Here is a 13,421-nt window from a genome sequence, read left to right as displayed (position 1 = left end):
GTGGGGATGGTGACTAGTTGTTCCATGGCATTTGAGTTTATGAATTCCAGGAACTTTTGGGCTAGGGTGTTTGGGCTTGAGTAGTGTTCCCAGTCTATATTAGGGTAATTGAAGTCACCTAGTATGATGGTGTTTGGTGATACATTTATCCCTCTAGTGTTTTCAGGAAGGCCATGTGGGGTTCCTGAGTTTGTGAGGGTGGCCTGTAACATGCTACAATTTGCAGAGCAGTCTTGCCTATGGTTAATTGCACCTGGATGGTCTCCGATGCATCGTGCATTGCCACCAGTCTTGAGGTGTGGGTGTCCTTGATGAATATGGATACCCCTCCTTTCTTGGTATTGTCCGGATTTTGGGGCCGGAACGCATGGTATGAGGTAAAACCTGATAGTGCTGGGGTGCTCTCAGGAGCCTTGAACCAGGTTTCTGTCACAGCACAGACATCGATGTTCTCCATACTGAGAAGGGCCTCGAGTGCGTGCATTTTGAGATTTAGACTTCTGGCATTGAGCAGCATTACCCTTAGTTTTTTCCTTTTTTGTGTTCTAGGGTGGTAGGTTTAGAATTTGAGCCTTGCCTAAAAAGGCACTATGGGGGTGGCAAGAGCCTTTGCCAATATCCGAATCCCAGGGATGACAGGTGCAAGCCATCCCTTGAAGCAGCGTGGCTTGTCCAGCATGTCATCCCAGGCAGACAGACACTGGATCCCCTTTGAATGACACCAGAAGTTAAGCCAATTGTTAAAGCTGATCATCTTATCTCTGTATTGTGGCATCATTCTTGGTGAAGGTAGGATACTGCTCAAGGTCAGGGTCATACCTGCCTGGGCTACATAATCAGAGAGCTCCTCAATGTCTCTTTTCATGTAGTCCAAAGAGGTACGCCTCAGGTCGCTTACACCAGCGTGGACAATGACTGAGTCATATTTGTACCTGCTGTTGAGAGACCTGAGTGCTTATGCTATGTGGCGGATTCTAGCGCCCGACAGGCAGCTTACTGTGACCTTCTCCTTACTCAGTCTGGTGAGCGGGACGTCAGTGTGTCTGACTATGGAGTCACCAATGACTAGAGTGTCTGGCATTGTGTTTGGCCTTAAGGGCTGTGACTGTTTGACACTCTGACTGTGAGGTCTATGTGTTGCAGGTGTTGTGTTCTGAGGTGGTGGTTGTTTGGGTGTCTGCTTTGGTGGCCTCTGCTGTTTTGGTAGATTTTTGATCAGAGCCTCCGAGTATGTCTTTGTGTGTTTATGTGTATGATTTGAGGTTGTGATGGTACTATGTGAGACTGGGTCTGTAGTGTGTGTGGTAACCTTCTCCTCCTGACTGGTCTTGCCAGTCCTATGTTGAGAGAGCTCAGCCTCCAGTTTGGCCGTATAGTTGCATCTCTCACATGTATTTGTGTTTTGTGGGAGGAGGAGAGGGTTGTTCAGGTACATGAGGCAATTGTAACATTGCCTCAATATTCCCAGGTTCACCAGTTGAGCAGGAGAGGACACTAGCAGCTGATCCCTCGACATGCTAGAAGGACTAGACAAAAATACTTTGAAAGAGATTCCGGGGGACGTGGGTGACCGAGAAATGGGGGTTTGGCTTTTTGGGGTGCTATCTATAAGAGTGCCGTATCAAGGAAATAAGTGCTGTAGGACCAAATGCTAGGTTAAACAGATAGAGAATAGTCTACTTGGAGTCAAGTAGAGATGATCTTTTTAGTTAAAGGATACGCTGATTAGATCAGTAGTATAGTTTGAGGAAGGTAGTTTTAAGGGAAAATTAGAAGAGTGGACTTTAGGTAGCCCGAATAGTTTAAACCTGCTTAACCGGCGCTGCCCTAGTGTGCGACGACGGCAATTCCGCGCTAAATCGCGATAGGTAGAAAGTCGCTCCTTTAGCTCTCTGCTGCTTGGAACACTCTGCAGGCCACCACGAGGATCTTGTGCTGAGTTGGTACAAGCTGGAAAACGCCAGATACCGCTTTATAGCAGGGGGCTGAAAAGAGCTAGGAATTGGCCCAAAACGACCAATGGGCTACTAGTTTCTGGCTGAAACCTTACCAAAACAGACAGAAAGGTTGCTCAGTGCTTCCCACTCCCACTGGTAAGCAAAGAAACTTCCCTCCTCCCAAGCAAGGCAATGAATCAGTAACAGGAACTAAAATACACAGTCCAGGGATCAGCAAATCTGAAACTGGACTACTCTACTTAAGCAAGGCGGGAAAACAAGAGAGATATATATTTTTTTTTTTGTTTTTGTTTTCTTTAACACAGACAGGGAAAAATACAGTCAGTAAATGCTTTAAATGCTAAAACTCGCTAGCGACTTTAGTGTGTAGCCTACAGAAACAATTAGCAACAATTACTATCTCTAAGTGCAGTAAACAATGTAGCAATGCAGAACTTCCCAAAAACAGGCGAAATGCAGTCGCTCGCTTATTCACAGAGGTAAAGCCACAAAAATACTTATAATCAGGTAGAAAGTCGCCTTTAGCTCTCTGCTGCTTGGAACACTCTGCAGGCCACCACGAGGATCTTGTGCTGAGTTGGTACAAGCTGGAAAACGCCAGTATACCGCTTTTATAGCAGGGGCTGAAAAGAGCTAGAATTGGCCCAAAACGACCAATGGGCTACTAGTTTCTGGCTGAAACCTTACCAAAACAGACAGAAAGGTTGCTCAGTGCTTCCCACTCCCACTGGTAAGCAAAGAAACTTCCCTCCTCCCAAGCAAGGCAATGAATCAGTAACAGGAACTAAAATACACAGTCCAGGGATCAGCAAATCTGAAACTGGACTACTCTACTTAAGCAAGGCGGGAAAACAAGAGAGATATATATATTTTTTTTTTGTTTTTGTTTTTCTTTAACACAGACAGGAAAAATACAGTCAGTAAATGCTTTAAATGCTAAAACTCGGCTAGCGCACTTTAGTGTGTAGCCTACAGAAACAATTAGCAACAATTACTATCTCTAAGTGCAGTAAACAATGTAGCAATGCAGAACTTCCCAAAACAGGCGAAATGCAGTCGCTTATTCACAGAGGTAAAGCCACAAAAATACTTATAATCAGGTAGAAAGTCGCTCCTTTAGCTCTCTGCTGCTTGGAACACTCTGCAGGCCACCACGAGGATCTTGTGCTGAGTTGGTACAAGCTGGAAAACGCTGGTATACCGCGTTTTATAGCAGGGGGCTGAAAAGAGCTAGGAATTGGCCCAAAACGACCAATGGGCTACTAGTTTCTGGCTGAAACCTTACCAAAACAGACAGAAAGGTTGCTCAGTGCTTCCCACTCCCACTGGTAAGCAAAGAAACTTCCCTCCTCCCAAGCAAGGCAATGAATCAGTAACAGGAACTAAAATACACAGTCCAGGGATCAGTTATATGTTATTCTAGCAACTTTTTTTAAGTTTGTAAGAGCGATATTTAAAAACTGTCCCTGTTTTTTGGCATTTGTCATGCCATTATTTTACACTTTGTCCAGATTTCTTGCTGTAAGAGGTGGAAAGGTATGCTGATAATATTATTTCCATTGTAAAGAAATTTACTTTTATTCCACTATTTCATCATATACCAGCTTCTTTGAAAACATGTGAAAATGACACTTTATAGTTTATAGTTAAGGGACAGAAAATCATCTTGATTTTGCTATGTAATATAAGGGAGAACAATGATTTTCAAACATCTGTTTGAAAAGGTTAAGCAGATGTAGCAAAAGAGTAAATCTAAAAGAACCTAACGTGTCCCTAAAGTCATGCAATAGCACAGACTTTCAAGCTTATGTGTAGTGTAGCAGTTCTTGGAAGCGTACATTAAAATACTTCTTTAGTACTTTTTATTTTTATGCTTTATACTTTTTTATACTTTATCAATATAATTAGATTGTTTTCTTTGCAATAACATGCCATACATTGTAGGTTAGGTGTTGCACTGCTACTTTAAATCTGCATAGCAAATAAAACCCTAAAGGAAACCCAAGACACAGACAGAGGGGAATGCATGTTTTAACATTGTCCAAAATAGTGAGGGTAAGTAGGTGCGCATTTAATACTTTATAAGCATATAGGGGAAAGTAAAGTAAATACAAATGAAAGCTAGCTTACCATTTTAAAGTGTTACGGCGTACAGTATGGTTTCTTCAATACATGCATCTTATTACCAGAATACTCTAAGCCAAGTATCTTACATTAAACCAGTTACAAAAAAATGCAAATGAAAAGATAAAAAACGTAGACATGCTATCATCTTACCAAAGTCTGAAGGTGGTGAATAAAACCAAATGGCTCACTTCAAAACCCACAAGAGGTAATGATTATCATAAATTGAGGAAAAGAACAATTTTAGTGCCGTAAGACAAAGATATATATTTCAAAAGTCACTTCATAGCTAGCCACCTATAGCTGTGGTTATGGTCAGAACCTTCAACTAGTAAAAAAAAGTCACTTCATAGCTAGCCACCTGTAGTTGTGGTTATGGTCAGAACCCACTTAACAAATAAACTTTGCAATAACTATATATATATATATATATATATATATATATATATATATATATATATATATATATATATGTGAACACTTCACATATGATCGAGATTTCAGTAAATCGAATATGTGTAGTGTTTAAAAATAAGAGTTTACTTACCTTAATACATTACGTGCACACAGAGGCAAGGATTCTTGTACGCTCTGTGTGTACGTAATGTTTTATTTCTTTTGCGGTGTTGACAGGAAATAAGAAAAGTAAATACAAATGAAAGCTAGCTTACCATTTTAAAGTGTTACGGCATACAGTATGGTTTCTTCAATACATGCATCTTATTACCAGAATACTCTAAGCCAAGTATCTTACGTTAAACCAGTTACAAAAAAATGCAAATGAAAAGATAAAAAACGTAGACATGCTATCATCTTACCAAAGTCTGAACGTGGTGAATAAAACCAAATGGCTCACTTCAAAACCCACAAGAGGTAATGATTATCATAAATTGAGGAAAAGAACAATTTTAGTGCCGTAAGACAAAGATATATATTTCAAAAGTCACTTCATAGCTAGCCACCTATAGCTGTGGTTATGGTCAGAACCTTCAACTAGTAAAAAAAAGTCACTTCATAGCTAGCCACCTGTAACTGTGGTTATGGTCAGAACCCACTTAACAAATAAACTTTGCAATAACTATATATATATATATATATATATATATATATATATATATATATATATATATATGGGAACATTTCACATATGATCGAGATTTCAGTAAATCGAATATGTGTAGTGTTTAAAAATAAGAGTTTACTTACCTTAATACATTACGTGCACACAGAGGCAAGGATTCTTGTACACTCTGTGTGTACGTAATGTTTTATTTCTTTTGCGGTGTTGACAGGAAATGAGAAATCTCCCAGAAGACGGGAGATTTCCCATTTCCCCACTGTAGTGCGATCTTAGAGTTGGTATATTTAAGTAGGGGGGGGGGGCCACAGTGAAGTTTGTGGTTTTTTTTTTTTTTTTTGGTTTTGCTTCAGAAGTTCGAGTTTACGAAACTCGATCTTTTGGTTTCGGTTATTTGCAGTTCGAGATTTTGTAAATTCGAGCTTCTGAAGTGAATCCATATATATATATATATATATATATATATATATATATATATATATATATATAGATAGACAGAGAGAGAGATTACTATATAGATAAACAGATAGATAGATATAGATAGACTGCTTTTGGGCTGCGATGCCTTGAGTCTTGTCAACTCCTTGTCAGAAAATGTCACAATGTTTTTTTAATTCACAGCTATATCCGTTGAACCAGTATAAGTGAATTATGTCAGGGTACTGTAAGTACGAGGATGACATTTTATTCTTAATACTCCAGTGCAATCAACAGATGGCAATATGCAAATCTAATTGTACTCCTTTAATTTTTATTAAGACCATTAGGCACAATCATCTCTGTTTAGTGGTGACCTAGGAGCATTACCTTTTTAGTGACTTTTTAGAGTCAATAAACTGAGAGATTCAAACTCAAGAATACAATATGACTTAACGTTAGATGTGTACTAAACTGCCAGACTGCAAGAGTGCACGTGGCATCCAGAACACAAAAGTATACTGCTGAAAGTTTAAAGATGTTCTGGTGGATAGTATAAAAGGCAAAGCAGAAGGAGAAAATAAAAAAACAAAGAAATTGCTGCAATCAGAAAAACATAATGACTGGATTCAGAAAACTTGGTTTCATCATGGTAAGCAAATGTGCGAGATGAGTGGCTATACACAGGGTGTGTGAGATTCAGAAAAATATGCTGTTCGATGTGAATTGGACAAGTAGCTCATTTGGCAGTAGTATATGCTATTGGCTGTATAATGACATGGCAATGAGCAGCATTATTAAAATGAACTTCTTTGTGTACGCTAGTGAGGCAAATAAAGATGGCAGTGTAATTCTGAAGCATACAAATGCCAAGCAACAGGGATGTGCCTGCAGCAAATTGGTATTTGGCTGAATGCCCAAGTTCAGATTACAGGAATTGCTAAATAATGTTAGGAGTTGCCACCATATTAGTAAATTTGTGCTTGCAAGAGGTTCTTATCACCATCTCTTTGTCCAGCTGTGGGCAACATCTTCCCAGAGATGCCATGTCATCTGATTTTGCTGAACATTTCATGGACATAGCAACAAGAACATTGTAGAACAGTACCATGTAGATATGGACACCATCCTAGAAATTGTGGTTATACGTCAGCATCAGCAGCAGCCCTGTGGGAGTGGTGGAGTGCCTATCCCAATGGATACTTAGGTGTGTGTGGCTTCACATACTTTAGATGCAGAGATTTTTCAGTAGCCTACTGGGGACACAGTTGGGGGATCTCAGCCATTTGCCTCAAGAATACTCCATCAACTTTTTGATTTAATACTTCAACATGTGGAGGGATCATGTGTAGTCCCTAAGCAGCCCAACAAGAGTACCATTACCATGTGGAATTTTTATGATATGGCCCATTTCCCTAAGATACTAGGGGCTATAGACTGTACCAACATTGAAAGGAAGGCTTCACCTGGTAAACTGGGAAGGAGTATGTAAAAAAGCAAAGAATATTGCTCCATCAACTAACAACTCATCTGCAATGAACAGGGTATCATCTACAATGTACGTGCAAGTCAGCTAGGTAGTTATCATGACTCCTACATGGACACACCTGTGATCTATACCAATAGTTTCCAAGGGGTGACTTTCTACTGGGACATCTTGTTGATGCTTCTGGATATGCACTGGGCCCTTGGCTTATGATATATGCAAGAAATTCACAAAATCAAACAGACCATGGGTACAACCATGCCCAGTCACAAACAAGAAACACCACTGAGCATGTGTTTAGGCTGCTGAAGACATGCTTTTACTGTCTGGATTCATCTGGTGGTGCAATGCAGTATGACCGTGACATATGGACAACAACAGTGTCAGTCTGTACAATGTTACACAATATCATGCTCAGGGAAAAGTTACAGCAAGGTGGGCAGTTGGAGGGGCAGCAGTCACCAGCATATCAGACAGAGGCTGTGTCAGATGAGGTGTCAGTAGGGGACCCAGCAGCAGAGGATGATCATGTCAAATGGAAGTAGGTGCAGTATGCTGTGGCATTGGCAAGGAGACAGCGACTTGCACAAGGGGTCAGAATACAGTAGATAAAAGTAAAGTAGATGTATGCCAGTAAAAATAATGCATGCAAAATCAACACCAGGCTTTGTGCACCATGCACAGACTGGCCATGCTGTATATCAGGCATAAGAACTCAAGTAACAATACATAAAGGTAAGGGCACAGTTATCATTTGCACAGGTGCGGAAGAGAGCACAGGAGTGCATGCCTTTCACAGGGAAGTGTGCAAGGGCTGTAGATTATGAAAGTAAAATGTGCTTTTGTGTGTCCTGTCAGTTATGGAGGGGATGGTCTTTAATGTAAATCACTTTAATAGGGGCCAGTGTCAGTGGAAGTGTGGGATGTACTGTGGGCTGTTGTGCTGTGAATATTAATGTGCAAGGATATGACCTCATCAGTAGTTGCAGTAGTTGCAGCACTCAATCAACTGGAAAGGTCCAGAGCACTTATGACAGATGGTTCAGCTTCTTGTGCATGGCCCTGCCCATGAGAACCAGGTCTACAAGGAGTTGCACTGGATGTACCATGACCCTAGCTAGATACTGGTGTGCTGCATGACCATGAGCAATTTCTGATATGAGATATGCCACCATGGTGACGGCCGCAAGCATGGGAACATCATCCCCTGGGTGTAAATGCCTCCACAATCAGTGTCACTGTGCAGGTGCTAGCACTGTGGGACCAGGATCTTGGTCATGCATGGCCACATTGAGTACCATCTGTGAATGGTCATAGGTAAAGTTCATAGGACACTAGGCTATCAGTCTGCAGTCTATTACAAGCCTAGCCAATAACCAGAGGTCAAAATCTAATTCTGTACCTTGTATCTGTGATGTACAAACCTTCACCATAATGCCAACCATGCCCTGTAGCAGTGGACTGGTTTCATATATGGCCTCTCACCCCTGCCAGTGAAGACACTGCACATTCCAGGGTGTGATTAATTCTATCCATGCAATCACACATATGGGACATGCATTCTCATAGGTCTTGACTGCATATATGCTGGCTTTCAGTGTCTGTCACACCAGCCTCATGAGGAGAGCAGTAACCATATCAATGAGCACCATTTCCCATCCCTGTGTGGATCTCTCTGCCCATGGATGCTGGTGACAGATTCTGACATCTGACTACTGAGGGCCAGGACACTTCCATAATTGAAAGTATCCCCAACAAGCTGTCCTTCCTATGAGGTATGGGTAGCTTAGATATTTGTAGGCGTAAAGGCTGTGGTATGAGGCACCACAATCCTGACCTCCTAGGCTGATAGAATGATGAAGTTAAACAGCAATATAAACAGTACAGTACTTACACCTATATACCATAAGTAGAGCTTATTCTACGTACCCATATAAGCAGCCACTACATACCATCTACAAATGTTATACAGGGCTCTTCTTACCTCTATAGTCCCCAATGACATTGACTTGAATAAGCACCTGCACAGGAGGAGACTGCAGCATTTCAGAGAGCACCGGAGAAAGTATACTTGCTTCAGAATGTACATCTTTTATATTAACAGCGGTAGATATTCATTTTCAAACAGTACGCCTATCATAAATTACTGCCAAAGGTCAAAGGCAGCAGTATAACTGCCAAATATTCTAAGTCTGTGCAATAGCTCTCAACCTTCCATCTCTAAAATGAGGAACACTAGCCCTCATAATGTGGAACAAATGGGCAAAATGTGGAACACATACTAATGGCTTACTAACAACTTCAACTAGGAAGGTCATAGGATGGTTAAAATATGCTGGTTTTACTTATAAAGAAGATATTTTAACGAATTAATATGATTCATTTCTATTTACAATGGATTTCACTAAAAAAAATTCCTAACACTGAATGTGTGACAGAGTCTTTCAATGTGGAACATTTGAGGAACTTGGTGGAACATGAACTTTTTAAGACCCCCAAATGAGGTATGTTCCTCGTAATGAGGTACACTTGAGAGGTATGTGTTTCTGTGTGAATTCTGCCATATACTTGGACAGGAGGGTCAGGATTTTAAGGCTGTAATCCAATATTGTGAGAATGCCAGTGGAATCAATCTCTCCCTCTGCTAGTATTATCACAAAATGTTTCTGTTTGTGATTTCCATCTCATTATACAAATACAGCTTTTGACAAGGGACATTTTTGGCTGTGTGGACATCTGTGTCACGGACAATCTTTCTTGATATGCTTGTTTCCTTTACTTATAACATATGAGTGAAATTATGTCTGAGCAGGATATTTTCCTTGTATATATACATCATCACTGCACCTTGGTCTACAGACCCCATCACTTTGTCAAAGTAGCTTAGCACATTAATTAATGAATTACATTTTGGAATGCAGGTGTTGATACTGGTGGTCACACCTAAGTATGGTAACAGCAATGTTAACCTGGGAGGTGTGCTTGTTGTTAATTCATATACACTAGGTACAATTAATCTTAGGTCTGTCACATATTAGCTGTATGTATCTGTTGTGTTTGGATTTTTCTCTCTCTCCCCACCATCTTTGTCAGTATCCATTTCTATTGCATATATTTGTTTTGCTTATTATTTTGTTTATCTTCATTTATTTTGCTATTATATTCAGCAGCATCATGACCTGCACCCAACCGTCTGGCAAGGTCTGAGGGCCCCCCACAGGTGGCAGCAGCAAGGCCACCACCAACACCACCAAAAGTACCTAGTACATCTGGGTACCAGCCTGCCATAGTCACCTCCACGCATTCTACCCTACCTGTACAACCCACTTCAGGTAGCTCTGCACTGGATGCTGGGACAGTTGTATCACAGATAGCAGTGACAGTGGAGGTGACACTTTTGCCACTCATTGCCAGCTGGCAGACATTGTGGGAGAGCTTACTGACAGGCACTTGGATGCCCTAATTAGTCAAATGGAGAACCTTAGAAGTCACAGCCTGAGAAGTACTGTCTCCAACATCTGAGACAAGGTCCAGAGGTGATGGTGCACATGGTGTTGAGTAATTTCCTTTTGGGTCACAGCTGGCAGAGACTGCAGCTGCTGTCACCCCAACCTATTTTCCATACTAGTGTTCCACTCCCTTTGTTGCCCATGCACACCTCCCCTCAATATTGTCTTCCATCTTTTTGTCTGACATCTTCTTGACTGTGTTACCACACACCCTATCAGTCATATCTATCGTTCCCTGTTACATAACCTAACTTTCTTATTTTCCTCTTATGTCCCTTACTTCTTTCCCCAACTTAGCTTTGCTTTATGCATGCAAAATTGGCAACTATCCCCCCCAAAAAATGACCCCACTTTTTCCTGCCTCCATCCAACTCGTTCCTAAGTTGCTCACCTTTTCATATACCTCTGCTTGTTCCCCTTTTTCATTGCTTTCTTATACTTCTTTTTCCATCCTTTAATCTAGTCAAAAATAGATTAGCACACCTCACACATGCTCATCTATGGCTACCAAATTACTTATCTTTTGTGATCATTCTGTATGCATTGTATAACAAGGAGCAGGGTCTCCATGTTCCATATGTCCACCGACTAATTATGGCCATTTTAATTAACTACATATATATTGGCCTCTACCAGCACTGGCTGCACACACAAGATGTGCAACATTGTGCAGCAGCTGGCGGATACAACATATGGTACAGCTGTCAGAATTTGAGGAGTTCCCCTTGCAAAGTATTATACTGATAACTATGCTTGTGAATGATAGATTAAACCACAAAGGTGGTGTCCTGGGGAGTTGTTGTTCAATCTCTTCTTCTTTCTTCTGCAAGTGCCCGACAGCCAAGTGCTGCGTGTTTCCCTGAAGCCTTTAGTCTCACTGCTACTATTGCTCAGCCTATAAATAAAGTGCTTTGCACACTGTAAGTGAGGAAGGTTGTGGAGTAATGACGTATAGAGTTACATACAGGGACATTGTTATTACTGTTAGGCAATTGTTTCCGGAAATTTGCATTACAGTGCAGGTAAAGTGGTCAGAATCTGCTGATGTTGTACGTGCATTTTGTTGATATATTGCTACTTCCCTCTTCCCACCTATTATGTCCTTCTTACATATTTTTATCTTCAAGTAGTTGACACTTATTATGTCCAAGGCCCCCTTCTCCATTGTCTTTCTTATCCATGATTGTCTTAGCACTTCCCTTCACAGTTTTGTATATGTTATATGTTTGTTTGTGTGACTGTGCTAGATGTTCTACCCTCCTAGCTTCATCTTCCGTCACTTACTGCCTGTCACTGGGCCACAAAAAGACCAGTCCATAAGCCCCATTACCCTGTAGGGTGTCCGCAGACCTTTTTTCTGTTACTGCAACTATATGCAGAAGATTGAGATGAGACCCCCTCTAAGCATGTGCTCAACATAACAGCATTATTGCTACTTATTGCTGTACCATTACCTACATACTCTTCCAGAAGTCTCTGCTGTAACCACACCCAGGATATTTAATGTGCTCCTCCTCATATACACTTGTCTGGCCACACTTGTCATTAATGAGCATGTGCTCAACAGAAGAGCATTACTGCTGCTCATAAGTCCCTTTGGCTGCACCATACTCCTTCATATTCTTCCAGACGTCACTGCTGCAGCCCCACCCAGGATATTTAATGCCGTCCTCCTCATGTACACTTGCCTGGCCACATCAGGGCTCATCACTCATTCACAGTAAGGGGAGAACAGGTGGCTGCTATCATGATGTCAATGTATGTGAATCCCAGGGAAAGACATATCTATTGTTGCATATGAATGAAAAACATTAAGAACAAATGTTTAGCTAGCAGTATTTATTGATCTACATCTCTAATCTATTTAAAATTTAAGGCGCAGATCATTAAGAAGAAAAACTCACTGTCATTGACCTTAACTACAGTCCTTACTATAGCTTTGATATTAACACGATCATGAACAGTAACCTTAAACTTAATCATTTTTGACATAAGATTATACTTAACACTAATAGATCCATAACTGCAATCCAAACATTAGCTTTAATGTTGAACGCAATCATACTCCTAAATGCAGTCTTTTCCATTCTAGTATCCATAGTCTTAACTTTACAGATCTTGACCTAACCTTAGTAATATCTAATCCAAACTCACATTTTTAACCATAGCATTAGACATCACCTCAGTCCTCACTCCAACCTTAACCCTAAACTGAAACCATAACTTCAATGCCCACCATAATTTTGCTGCAAACTTAAATATATCCCTAAAATGTTACATTATGTTAACCATAATAGTGAAATTAACTTAAACCCATATTTAATCCTTGCCTACCTGTAAATGCAACTCCAAACCATAAAGGTAAATGGCATTCCATTTTAAGTTACAGATTGTTTTATTCTTTCAGCCATAGTTGCATATTTATCATACAGTACAACCACTATAAAACAAAGTATAAAAAATCAATACAATCATATACAAATTAGGCATTCATATTAAACACTCATATTCAATATTTATACTTCAAGTAAACCTCTTCCACAGGATCATCAGACTTCGCAGAAGTTTAGAGTTTTCAGTAAATGCATATTCAACTTTCACATTAAACATCATTACTGGTTCCTTGATATTATCGAACAAAACCTTCCTGTACTTCAAGTCTCATAAAAAAATCAATTATTTATGCCTTTCCTTCCTATAAATTGGATATACAACATTATGTGAGGTAAATCTTCAGTGTTCTTCCAATGGCAGAAAGAGTATGTGCTGATGTAACCCTTACTTATTTTGTTGCTGCACACATTATCAAACTGGATTAGAAAATGTATGTTTGACAAAAATAGACCTCA

Source organism: Protopterus annectens, chromosome 7.part0 (assembly GCF_019279795.1).
Source record: "Protopterus annectens isolate FY-2018-M chromosome 7.part0, PAN1.0, whole genome shotgun sequence".
Classification (NCBI taxonomy): domain Eukaryota; kingdom Metazoa; phylum Chordata; order Ceratodontiformes; family Protopteridae; genus Protopterus; species Protopterus annectens.
The sequence above is the reverse complement of the archived record's forward strand: the minus strand, read 5'-3'. Positions refer to the sequence as shown.